We start from the raw sequence: 14,231 nt of genomic DNA, 5'->3' as shown, positions 1-14,231 counted from the left end.
CTCGACACATCCCTCCTGCGTGTAAAGGATGCTGCCATGGCTAAACGGTGTATGAGAAAGCTGAACAGTCCTCAGTGCATGAGGGGGCTGAAATAAAATGACTAACCGAGTTTGTGATGAACAGAAAGCTTGTTCACTCCGGCCCAGCATCTGACTTGAGAACGACATGTGGTCTAAAAGTGCAGATGCACGTGGTTAATGAGCATCAGGGAGAATCTCTGCACTATCTTTGGTGTCATCGGACCAGAGAGACCAGTGTTTACTCACCAACAACTCAACAACCGACGCTGACTAAGATACTTATTTAAGACGTGAAGAGGGAATTATCTATTCGTGTATGTTGATGTGAAAAAATAGTAAACAGTGATTCAATTACAGCCATTTAAGGGGCAGTTTATGTGGCTGTGTGACAAGAATCTGGAACTTTCAATATGTCGGTAATGTAGCAGAGTATAGAGCTGTGGTTTGATATAAAGCTGCTTTCAGACATGCACTTAACTTCAGAGATTCTCTGCAGATTCTCAGCTGCCTAGTTTAATGTGCCAATGCAGCAAGACAAACTCCAAATATGATTCACAAAACTGGGTGGATGTCCTGCTTCCTGCATGCCCCGCCCCCGCGCCTGAATACCCTGGAGATTCTCTTGTTGTTGTGAATGTGTCTCACCCAGACGATTTCCTGCTGAGCGTGTCTGTATGTAAGCGGCAAACACCGCAGAAAGTCTGCACTTCAGACGTTCACTCATTTCACACATGTCTACTGATATGAGAACTATTTTGATCTTTAACAAGTTTGAGTGAGTTTTTCATGAAATAAGAGCTCCAAGTTCTGAGTTTTCAGTTTCTTAAATGTTAGTATTCATTGATTTATTTTCATAATCAATGCAGTATTTTCTCAATTTATTGATTAGTTGTTATTGAAATGCAGAAACTGTCCACAGGTAGGCAATTTAGTGTTTGGTTTGAGTCAGTTTTTCATAAAATGAAAACAAGTTCTGGGATTTCAGTTTTTTAATTGTTTTCAGGAGGGTTTTACTCCCCTGTGACATTAAACTGAATAGCTTTGGTTTGTGGACGGACACAAAAATATGTTTTAAAGACGTCCACATTTTGAGGTTTCAGAGACACTGGACAACATTTTACAAGAGTCAAGTTTGTGGAAATGGAAATTGTTGATACATGATACAACTTAAAAATGTTCATAGCATAAGAAGATAAAAATCTAATTATTTTAACTAAAAAATATTGTTTTTATATATTGTATAAATTGTTAATTTATACAGTATATATATTTAGAATTCACAAATCATAGTTTACAATATGTACATGTTGTAAGATCCTCTGTCCTTAGCCCTTAGTCCTAGCCAGTGTCCTAGTAAACATTGTCCACTTATCTGTGGACAGACTGTGGACATTATTTTTGGACTGGATTATTTGGACAATCTTTATCCATTATAGGCCTAGCTTTAAAACATCACCCTCATCGTTACTCCATCATTAGGAAAACATCCTCACATGACATAGAACAGCAGTCCTGTTCAAAAGCCACAACTCTGCACTGCAAAAACAGCCAAACTAGAAATAAACCACAAATTGTCAAATTGACTCAAATGTTCGTGTTTAAAGAAAATTAATCTGCCAATGTGGTGAACAATGTTTGCTTGGCTAGAATACTTAAAACCAGACTGTAATGTTCTTTAAAAAGAGGAAAAACTGTAAGACTTATCACAAGAGAATACATTCTGTAAGAAATGTTAACTTAAAACGACTCTTCCTTTTAAGCTGACAATAAGAATGTATGTCCGTATATTCTATCTTATATAGAATTTATTATATTTGCACACACGCCAACATCCTTAAATGTCCTTAAATCCCCAGTACAAAGTAGGAATGGACACACAAACCAGGAACAGTTGAGATTTCATTGTTTTAGCTTATTGTAAAGCTTAAAGTAAGCTGTTTTATCTTAGAGAGAAATATTTAGATACTTTTTCTCAGCCGCGACCCTCTGGTGGAGGATAAAGCGGTAGATAATGACTGACTGACTAACTTTTTCTCAGAATGGGATTATTTTTCTTTTTAGGCGGAACAATAAGAACAATGTCCCAGAAATAAGGTTTATTTTACTTCCTTGAAAATCAATTTTTGCAGTGTGAGGCCCAAAGCGTAGCATTTCCTCTGTGTGTGTTTTGGCCTTATAAGGCCGTAAGCCTCAGGTCAGATATCTGAAAAGAGTGAAATCAGTTTCACAATGAGATCAGCTTGTGGTGTCACACTGTGACAGTGTCTCCTCTGTTTGACATCAGTCTGCGACAGCGTCATGTTTTGTTTACATGAGTTGTGTAATGGCCATCGGGCGTAGCCAGAGCTAGCCTTGCTAACTGAACTTTTAACGTGCTTACACATACAATACATAAACAGTTTTGTTTTTTTGTTGGTTGCCACGGGGGCCAATCAAATATGCGGATCACTGAAAACAAGAAGTAGGCAGATGCTGTGGTGACCCCTAAAGGGAGAAGCCGTAAGAAGAATGAGAAAAAGTTTTCCTCCTGGAACAGGGAGCAACATTTTGTGTATCTCTCCTCTGATTGTATCTATTATATCGCCACCTGTTGACTTGGCATGCATTTGACAGCACTCAGAAGTGAGGTTTTATGATGCAGATGTTTTTGAGTTTGACTTGTTCACGTGGATACCATGTGCACCACTTTGCACACAATCACAATTTATAATGAGATACATGTCTTGACGAATGAGCTCCCATTGTCTTCTTCTCAGTCTCTTTATTGAGCAGACATGTCTTCCTAAAGGAGCGCAGGGGAATCAGTGGACAAAAAAAGAGGATGGCATGCCTTTTAAATGAATCATTCTTTCTCATTTCCCCTCCTCTCCTGCCAGGCAGACAGACCTCCTCTTGGAGGGGGGTCTGCTGCAGTGGGGAGGGGAGAAAAAAAATCGAAACACTGTCGTCACATAGGTGGCTGAGGCCCAGCGTGGCTCGGCTATTTAACCACACGGAACCAGTGTTTTGGGAGGAGTGACGTGTTATTTTTTTGGAAAACGGGTTCATTGTTGTCTGTTCACTTTCTAATAACATTTATTTTCTTTCGTTTGTTGCACTGGCTTGGTTGATTTGGTCTCTTTTTCCATTATTGTATACAATCACAATAACAACTTCATTGAAATAAATAAACCTTTATTCCAATAAAGCTTATGGTTACATTTTGAACTTTTCCCCGCAATATCAGTTTTAGAAAACAGTGACGCAGTTATTGTACCCTCTTTTACTTCTGTATTGGTTCTTATCCAATGCAACCCAACTATAAGCTCTATTAAAACACTTACTCTCACTTAATAACAAATTAAGGGTCTTGGATGCATTTAATATTCTCCAACCACAGCAATCAGGGCTCAGGCCTAGACACAGTATGGTTGCAGCCACATCTCTAGTTACAAATGACATATTGAATTGTTTAGATAATTGCCAGCACTGTGCTGCTCTATTTATAGATCTCTCTAAAGCATTGGATACAGCGTTTCACCAAACAGGTTATCCTCTATCGGCCTAGATGACCTCTAACTGGATTGCTAATTATCTACGTGGAAGGAAACAAGCCCTTGTGGCTAATGGTGTGAGAACTAGCCTCCTCACAATTGGTGAAGGTATTCCACAGGGCTCAATCTGAGGTCCATTACTGTTCACACTCTACATAAACAATATTACATCCAAGCTCACCTTAAATTCCAATAAGTCTAAATGGTTGCTATCCTCAAGATCCCCTCATTCCAATAATCTTCTCAGTATCCATATTCACTGTGATATAAACATTTAAATTGTCAATTCTTATAAATATCTGGGAGATCTTGCTTTTCTTTCATTAACAGAAGGTTCATGGTACAATCCTTTTATTCTACCTGTCTTTGATTATGGTGACATTAAATTATACAAGTATGCTTCATCCACTCCTCTAAAGCCACTTGACGCTGTGTTTCATAGTGCTCTATGGTTCATAACTGTTGACAGGTCTCTCACCCATCATTGTATTTTATGTGAAAATGTGGGTTGATCCTCTCTTCCTATACCAGCAGAGAGCTACACTGTTTCTTATTTATCTATAAAGCACTTTGTAATAAACTCCCTCCATATCTGTCTACTGTGTTACAGCCAAGCGAAAACCATTATCATACACACTCACAGAATCACATTAAACTGTCTGTTCCACGTACACAAACTGAGTTAGGGAAGACTTCCTTCTCATTTTATGCACCTGACAAATGGAACAATCTCCAGAACATCCTCAAACTGCTCTCCATTAATACATTTAAGACACCACTTGAGGTTTCACTCCGTCTGTTCATGCTTCTCTTAGCACTTTTCTCTTGCCCTGCCTTCTACCAGTATTCATTGTTTTAGAATTGTATTTTTTGTGAGCTTGTGTATTTGTAAATGAGGGCTTTCTCTCAGGGAACATCCCTGTTTAAATAAAAGTTCAATAAAATAAAATATAAAATAATAAATAATAAAAGATTTCAGTTTCACATCGTCGTCAGTTTAATAAAAGAAGTCCATGTTCTTACGTTTCACTGTTGTTGTTAAATACTCGACTGCATAACCCCTGGATTGTTGGAACAATTGTCTGTGGACTTTTTGTTGGACTTTTACTTTTTCTGTGTCTGGCTTTCTCTTCCATGTTTCCTGTTTTATTTTGTAATTTTCCCTTGTGTATTAGACGTCCTTTCCTGCCCTGCACTCCTGGGAAGATGGCCAATTGGGTCCCTCAGAAAGGGTTTCTGAAAAACAAAAGAAAAATATTGCTGGGTCCATACTGGGTCCAAAGACAACTGTCCAAACAAAAAGCACCTGGATAAATCAAGGGGTCATGACAGAGGGAGGAATCAGCGTCCTGTTGGACGCATACATGTATGGACACATATTACTGCAGAACTGCAGGCCATTTTTTATATGGAAGTTGCTGAAGTGACTTATGGGAGTAGGAGAGTTAAAGGGAAAGTAGGACAGAGGTTGGCATGCAGGAGTGAGCAGGAGGCCACATGCTTGGAGTTGGGTCACTGTATAAGCAAGGGTCATGAGATATGGTGGCCTCTGTACATTGAGGGCCTGTCCACACGGAAATGAGTGTAGGTGAGTACACATAGGTTTGTTATCATATTGGCGTTCTGTCCACACAGGAGGAGGAAACAGTTTGAAAATGGGTTCCAGAGTGGGAAAATCTCAAAACACCACCCTTAAGGCTCTGGTATATAGTCTCGACCCCGACACCCCTGCTGACGGGCCTTTCAGCTGTGATCCAGAAGTGTCCGAGGGAGCTGTAGCATTGTTCTCTTCTACTTTGGCAGGAATGTGTCCTATTCCCTGCGCCCAGACTTGAACCACCACCATGGAAATATACCAGGGCCTTCAGTGTAGATAACAAATATGCTACTTTTCGGAAAAAGAGGATGTCATTATTATTATTATTATTTATTATTTAGCTCAATTTCTGCAAGTGTTTACATGCATGTTAAAATTTTAGTCAGACTAAGTTTTTTAATGTCAGGTAAAAATGATAAACCGACTAAAAACGAGCTAGTCCTAATCGGACTACTATACCTGGATAATGCGATTCATAGTCCGGCTACTACTTACTCGGACTGGAGTCGGAGATCAATATGTACCTTATCTTAGAGAGATACAGCGCCACCTACGAAGGCAAGGTCAGATGTACACGGCTTCTCCTCCGCATTTATACTCGAACTCTGCAATATGTCTTAGTCTGACTACGGCCTCATCGCGATTAAACTAATCATGCTATAGCGTAGTGACTGTCTGTTGCGTTTGCTTTATGATAACTTTAATTTTCCTTTTTCTTTCCCTTTCTTTCTCCTGGCTTGAAGTACAATGTCATTACAGCGCCCCTTACAGGCCTGGCATATGTACTACAGTATTTTTATTGTTTCCGTTTGGATGGAGACAATTCCTGAAACGATGTTAATGGGAACATTTTTCATATTGTTTACATTTCGTTCCATTTGCACGTGGCTATGACCTTAGTGTCTCGCTCTCTCACTCTATTTATCTCCATCTTCTCACTCCCATCTCTCTATTGTCATCCTCGGTCCCACGTTACACAATAAATCCTCGCCCTCGATGCTTTTCTTCACTGGTGCTCATAATCACATTAGGTTTGCTCCAAGTAGCAGCAGGAGGAAAGACGAACCCTCAGTGCAGACACTAAACAGACAACGCCCTTCAACTGACATTTGTTTTCTCAATAACTCGACTCAGGCAATGAGGGGAGAATGGTGGCTGTCACACTCCCACTCACACACAACACACACGTGCTCACACGTAGCATAAACAGAGTATTAACTGGGTTTAGACAATGAAAACAAACTCACAGTGTGAGTTTACCCCAGAGAAGAATGATCTGAATATCTCAGAGACGACATTGTTTGCCTCAGGCTCCTGTTTACAACCCCACCTGACCTTGTTGTCACATGTGTGTCACTGTAGCTGGGAAAGAATGTGTGTGTGTGTGTGTGTGTAATAGTATGCATGTGTGTGTGTGTGTAAATCTCAGTCAGTGAACTTCTGCTGACCTTTCCGATTAATGTATTAGTTGTCTTGCCAGAATGAATTAATAAGAGTAAACACTTTTGATAACTTTCTCATTGTTAAAGTAATTTAATTCTCAATCAAAGAAGAGGATTTACTACTTTTCTTTATGTTCTATCATTTTTAATGGAACCGTTGTTATTATGGCTCCTTGGCCTCTGAGAATATTATAAGGGTACATGGGGAAAATAACCAGCAGCTATTTTTAGGCCTTATCTTTACGGAAACAGAACTTTTATCTATATGATATGTTTTTTTTTCATTTCAACAAATGTCTTCATTCACATGAAACCCACTACATTGACTCTAAACGCTGTAGTACAAATGTCAGGCCTGTACGTGGCGCTGTAACGCTGTTATCGTGTACTAACGCTTTATTTGTACATATATACATTAAAATGTATACAAAGACAGAATCAGACTGAAGAAAACCAAGGCAGTAAATCTATGGTTTGAAAAGGTTCTGTCTCACCTCTTCACCTGCTCAACTATCTAGAGCAATCAGGCTCAGTGAAGCCACCTGTGGCTGCTTAGCTGAGCCCAGAGTCAGGCTGATTAGATGTGTGTGTGTGTGTGTGTGTGATTTTAAGGAAATCAGACGTTGGAATCAGGTTTCATGTTTATCTTCATAATTCAACATTTGTTTTTAGGATATTTTGCATATTTGTGTTGCAGGATTGAGGTTATTGAGTTCTGTCTGTTTGAGTTTACCTACCTTTATCTCATGCAATGGTTCAGTCTAATTAGGGCGGGGCTCGTAGGCGTAGCCACTTGGGCATTGTGTGAGGAGAGAGACAGTGGCAGTGTGTCAAGGAGTTATTTTTTCTAATTTGTTTATGTTTTTTTGTCGGACCTTTGCTTCATCTTGTCTTTCATTGTTTTTTTTCTCTTTGGATAATAAAACCAAAGCCTTGTTTGTGCAAGGACCTCGGTTTCCTGAGCCCTCATTTAATTATCTCCACTAAAAGTACTGTAGAAGAACTCTGTTTCTTTTTCCCTTGTGTGTGTACGGGTGACTAGGAATGGGTGTGGGAGAAAAACTCTCATACAGACAAAAAAAGTCATACAGACTGCAGTGATAATTACTCAGATTTCCACAGGGGGTGCTAGAGGTTCTGCACTGGAGCTTTAAAGCAAAAACAGTGTCTGTAAACTAAGCACTTCTGTGTTTGGGGCTAAATATTAGGCTAAATATAAAAACAGCACTTTGGAAGCAGATGATTAATCATTAATTGTGATTCACTTTATCCTCCACCTCAGGGTCATAGGGCTGCTGGGTAAAAGGCATTTGTTTCACAGGGCCCACATAAAGACAAGTAACCATTCACTCAGTTTAGAGTGTCCAATTAACCTCCATGTTTTTGGAGGAAAAAGAAGAACCCAGAGAAAACCCACGCACATGGGGAAAACATGCAAACTCCACGTGCGAAACCGGAAACCGGCAACCTTCTTGCTGTAAGGCAACAGGGCTAGCCACGTGCTCCACCATGTGACCCATGTTTAATCAAGAGATCTTAAAAACACAGGTCATTAATGGTGGTTGAGGCCACGCGACACTTGACTCCATTCTCATAATGAGTTGTTTGATCAAGAGACATGAAGCAATCCTTGTTAAAAATGTGTGTGTTTTGATTCTTCTGCAGTGATACACTTGTCATCATTATCCATGCTACCCACACACGCCTAAACCTTTGCCTCCACAGCCACAGCTCATCCAGACCACCAAGCACATGAGCAGCTATTATGACACTAATTGCCCAAGAGCTCACTTTTCGTCTGAGTGGTTGTGCACTGCACTGTGGCTTAAGAGCCATCTGTGTTCCCATCTTAAATCGATCTGTCCCGCGCATTCCAAAACTACAAGAGGACAGAGAAAAGCACCACTCCCATTCATTAATAATGGGTGTGGGTGTGTAGGGGGATATGGGCTACTGTTTCTGGGAGTTGGACCAGATCTCCATCCAACCCACGGAGCAGCCCATGACATCTGACCCCATACTATCTAACTTCACAGGATAGAGGTTGAGACAACACTATCAACATGAACATGATATTTTACTTCATCATTCATTTTGACAGAATGTGTTTGTCCTTGTGGGCTGCCTTAGCTTTTATGTTTTCACCACCAAAATATACACATTTAGGGGTATTATGAACAGATGAGTGAAAGGGGGATTTCATGAGGAACTGACTGACTGATCTCCCATTCCCACAGGTCAAAACCCATGATTGAACAGGTTTTGCTGCTTTATCTTACTATTAGACAGTCTTTTCCACCTGGAAGTTGACGTTGGTAAACCGCTCACCAAATTCAATCAGAAAAATATGCATTTTAAGTAGTGATGGTGAGATGAAGCCTCATGAGGCATTGAACCACTTGAGCCAATTGGTTCGAGAAAGGGTTCATTTCTCGAAGCTTCATGTGCACACGAAACCACCTACTGGCCAAGTGTATAATCACAGGCAGCTGTATGTGAACCACATAATGTGTGATGAATTGAATTTTTGTGTCTGAATTACAAAAAATGTATGACCAAATCATTTCTGTACATATGTGTTTAATAAATTCTTTGAATGTATTCTGTGTGTGTAAGTCTTCCCAAAATGGTAATATCATAATATGGCAGGTTGTGCAATGTTTTTCTGAAAATGGCATGGGTGTAATCAGGCAGAGGACAGTGAAAGTGCTTGTGGAACTAGGAAAAGGGCACAGATTATGCTTGTGAAACTTGGACAATGATGAGCCTCGCTGGCTCCATCCTATATCACCTATCCTACTCTCCTCCCTCTCCTAAATCTCTATCTCTCCCTAAACTCTCCAAACTATATAAACGCTGTCCAAACTCTAGTATCCAAACTCTCCAAACTATCCAAACTCTCAACTGACCGCAACTCTCCTTCAAAAACCCACATTTTGAATGGAGCCTATATAGGGGTCTATATAGCTGTAAAACCTCGCGCTAAATCTGAACCACTTCACGAAGTAATCACGTGGTACAGCCGGGCAGCGAGGCTTCGGACGTCATCATTTTTGGCTCCTCCCCTAAATGAAGCAAGCCTCGATACGCGCATCGCGGAAACGCCCCCTCCCCTACTCGGCACACGCTTCGAGGCCTCGAAACGGAACGTCACATCACTAATTTTAAGCTCACGGGGACACAGGAGACGCTGCTCTACTGCTGCCTTGTGTGGTAAATACTGTTGTTTCACAGAGCGGAACAGTTTATGCATTTCAATTAGGAATTGTACCAAAATAACAGCCCCAACCATTCAATTTTTGGTATGGGTGGAGCTAAACCCCCGACAGTCGGCTGATTGGGTGACAGAAAAGCGCCACTTCCTTGCAACCGGTGTTTCTTTAAAATAAGAAAATAGCTGCTGGATATCCTTCGTTGTTTTCCAATATGTCGTTGTTTGTTGTAGGCACACCGGTATGACGTAACGCAGACACAGCAATAGAGCACAGTGCACACCCCGCTTTACGAGTCCAAACATACCGTACTGCACCAAACTCAACTGTACCATGATGGAAACACGCCAAAGTGTCACTTGGGTAAAACAAAAATAGGATTTCCAACACCAGAGTCACAAAATAACAGAGTTTTACTTGGTGGCAGAGGCAACAGTGGCTCAGCAACTCCTGTGTGTCAAGATGTAAAGCGGACACAAATTACAGTTTCAAATAGTGTCAAATATGCAGTGTTTTAAACACATCCTAGATTTAGACAAGTGTCTAAAAAGTGGCTAAAATCCATTTTCCTTACATATCAGTAAGATCGTTCATGTCTCAAGCTGTTCAGGACTGACTATGTGTGAGTACCTTATAAAACCTTCTAAATTGTACTATCCCCTTAAGAGCCAGAGGCAGTAGTAAATACAAAAAGGCCAAATTTGCAGAGCAGAGAAGTGAAGTAATGGCAAAGTCTGCGTCCTTATTGATTGATGTTGTAATTATTCTGTCAAATGATTAGTTAATGATTTGGTCTATCATTTCAAAAGGACACAGAGACTATGAAAATACTCCAGGGAAGTTGTTAGGCAGACATTAAATGCCTTGTTTTGTTTGACCAACAGACCGAAACCCCGTATATTAAATTTATTACACAGAATGGCAGCAAAAAAACTCACTCATTTGTCCTTGACAAATGACTCAACCTTTTTATGCACAAATTGCTGCAGCTCTATAGACACAGTTATTGAACTATCAAGCAAATTGTATTCTATTAAATAAATGTCTCATTTACTTTCTCCCCCAGACTTGGATGAGAAGATCGATACCACTCTCAGGTCTGTGTTAAATACAGCTGGAGCCATGAAGGCAAGTAGGGGCAGCGTCCTCGGCTCATTAAAGCAGTTTTGGTTTCACAACGTTGAGCTGTGACTTTCCCGTGACAAAGTTCTCACTCTGTGAATCTGCATGTTTCACTTTGCATTCGCTGATGCGACTGTTGAAGTGTCACAAACCTGGAATGTTACACAGCACGTGATGTTAGGTCCATTTTAAAAGTCAATCCATTTTGGATGAGCTCCATTATGATTTAGGTGGATAAATCCGCTCTGGTTCATTTCCCCCCTCTGAAAGACCAACAGCCTGGAGTTATTTTGAGTTTCATTCAGTATTCACATGTCTGCAGACTTATTCTCAAAGACTGTACATAAAAATGGACGGTGTAAAAAGTATTGAATAGCCACCAGGGGGCGATTCTGCTTGTTGCTATGGGAAAATGAGCTTCTACTTCCCTCTTGATTTAAAATTGAGTTGAATTGAATCACATAAGGGTTCTAATACATTTTCAAGGTGATTGAACTTAGAAACTAAAGTTCAACTTCTTTATACATATTGTTTCAATGCAAAAGGTTAAGTTGCTAAAGCTTTAATTTGCTGTTTAAACTTACTAGAGTTTGTCAAGCAAACATACACTTCCACAATGTTTTATCTAGAAATGTTAAGTTTTGAATTTCAAGTCAAGTTGACTATTGTTCTTAAATAGATTCTACTTAAATCCTTTAAGTAGTATTAACTGCAGCTTCATCGTTAGCACACATCCCAATTCTTTTCTAAATACCGTCAACATAAGTGGTGATAGAAATTAGAAATGAATATCATATTTTTACAGTGTTGTCGTTAATAAATAACAATGAGCTGCCACAGCTGACTTTAGTGCAGGCGTCATTTCAGCGATGCTTGAGCTGATACCACTCATTTGTGTCTGATACCGATATCACAGTCTTGAGTACCTATCAATACTGATATAAATCAAATACAGGCATTTTTCATCTTTTAAACCAGTGTTTCTTCAGTTTTCTCACAGTTGTTCAACGTGTCAAACTGTCATGACCCAGTTCACAATATAAATCATGAGCAAGAGCACATTTCTTCCTGAAATAATGTTTTATTAATGCAATCAGCACTGATTAATGCCATTTCTGTTCCACCTAATTTAATTTTTTTCAGTATCTCAGTTTTCAGGACATTTCTAAGAGAGATATGTTTTGATAAATGAACCACGACTTCATTTTGTGGCTGTTATTTAAAACATAAACACATTTCATGTTAATGGCTGTGGATGAACACAACATGACTCGGTTGAAATGCTGTTGCTGCTTCTTGTTTACTTATTTACAGTATGTGCTTAGTGAAGCGTTGCCGTGATATTTAGACTTTTAGGTTTTTCATTTTTCAATTTCCAATGTAGTGATTTTGAGCAGTTTTGTACCAAATAAATCCCAAATTAATTCCATCTACAAGTTGTTACAAAAACAGGGCGTTGCATGGCATCTCGACTGTGAGTAAATAAACACTGTGAAACTTCAGTATATCCACTCAAGTGTTTAACAGGTAGATGAAAGAGACGAAATAACCTTTGAACAGCCGCCCCTGTTATTGCAAGGCTCCACAGAGAAGCACTGCGCCTCTTAATGCTGGAGGTTAATGTGTGTCTGTGTTCACTTGTCGGATGTAATTGAAAGGAACAGCTTATGAAAATGAGGCGGCAGCGATGAACTCTTTAATTAGATCAAGATCATGGACAGAAATGAATTTGAATCACCACTCTCTTATCACCCCACAGCGGCAAAACTGGAGCAGCATGACAGTGGATACATGGAGGGGAACTTTAATATCTCACATAAATGTGGTTTTAAGGGATTGCTGCTCTATTTTGTTGCCTCCCCTCACTTGACTAAACCAGAATATATGATGGCATCCATTATGCCATTAATCCCCATATTGCTATACACCTCTTGCTCTCTGCCATAAATTCACTGAGTTCATTATTTGTGAATAATCATGTGCATGTTAAATGCTCAATTTACCCTAGATATATGGTCAGTGGTGCTACGCAGAGCTCATGCACCATCTAGTGGTGAGATTGTGCAAATATCTAGAATGGAAGCAGGTGGCTTCGTGAGATCCAGAGAGAAAATCAGGACATTTTAATGTATTTGTCTAGAAATGTGCATTTTTATCTCTCACTTAACAGCAAATATTGATGATACTGATGATATTTGCACATGTAACATAGGTTACTCACTCCTTCCCATCCTGATTTAATCCTCCTTGTTGGCTGATCCAGGTCCCTGAAACAATAAAACAGAAGGAAACAAAACAGTAATGTGCTCTGATTCCTGTTCAATATTGAAGAGCAGTAACTCATCTTTTTTTGTCAACCAAGGACCATAAGGACAAGATAATATTCCAAGGACCCTCTCACATATTCATTCCCATTGCAATGATTTGATGATAAATAGTTTTTTAACTATTAACTGGATATTTACTTTAAATGTGAGGAGAAATGACAGTTGTTTGTGCACCAACCAGTCGTGTTTACGTCACTTCACCACTCAGTCAAACAGACTGTAATTAAGCACATGTTGGCAAAAACAGGAAAGTAGTCTTTTACAACAGTAAATGGAATGAGAACATATGTAAACATATCAGTTTCATGACTTTGATGAAACCATACAACTCATTTATTTTTATTTTTTGCTGTAAATATGACTTGATAAACTAATACTATATTTAATAATTAGAGTTACATTTGGATTTAGCCAAGGCAGCTTTATTTGTGTAACATATTTCACACAGTGCAACCTTTTATATAAAAACAAAATAATAGGTATTCAGTTATTATTATTATTATTATAAGTAATGTACATAAAAATAGACGGAGAGAAAAAAACAATAAATTAGTTTAAGATACAGCACAAACAACTTGCACAGTTCATTACACAGAAGTTTGGTAAAGCAATGATTTTTGCTTTAATCTTTTAGATGTTTTATTTTGTAAGGTATTTAAATAGAATTCAAATGATGTAATAGAACATAATGTAAGGATAGAAACCTATGTGGGGATTAGAGATCATAAAAAAGTAAACAGATACGATATGATAGTCCTTTATTAGTCCCACAAGGGGGAAATGTATGAAAATAAGCCACTAAAGGAAGTGACAAAATATGAGCAGTTTCACATAAGATAAAAGAAAGTGGGAAGAAGAAGCTGGTTTTATAAATACAGAGGGAGGTTGATATAAGACAAGATTATTGTTTGTTTATTTTCAAAATGGGGGAAACAACCTACAAGAAGGCGTTGTTTGGGCACTTTCGTATTAATGCA

The sequence above is a fragment of the Solea solea genome, chromosome 13, assembly GCF_958295425.1.
Source record: "Solea solea chromosome 13, fSolSol10.1, whole genome shotgun sequence".
Taxonomy (NCBI): Eukaryota; Metazoa; Chordata; class Actinopteri; order Pleuronectiformes; family Soleidae; genus Solea; species Solea solea.
The sequence above is the reverse complement of the archived record's forward strand: the minus strand, read 5'-3'. Positions refer to the sequence as shown.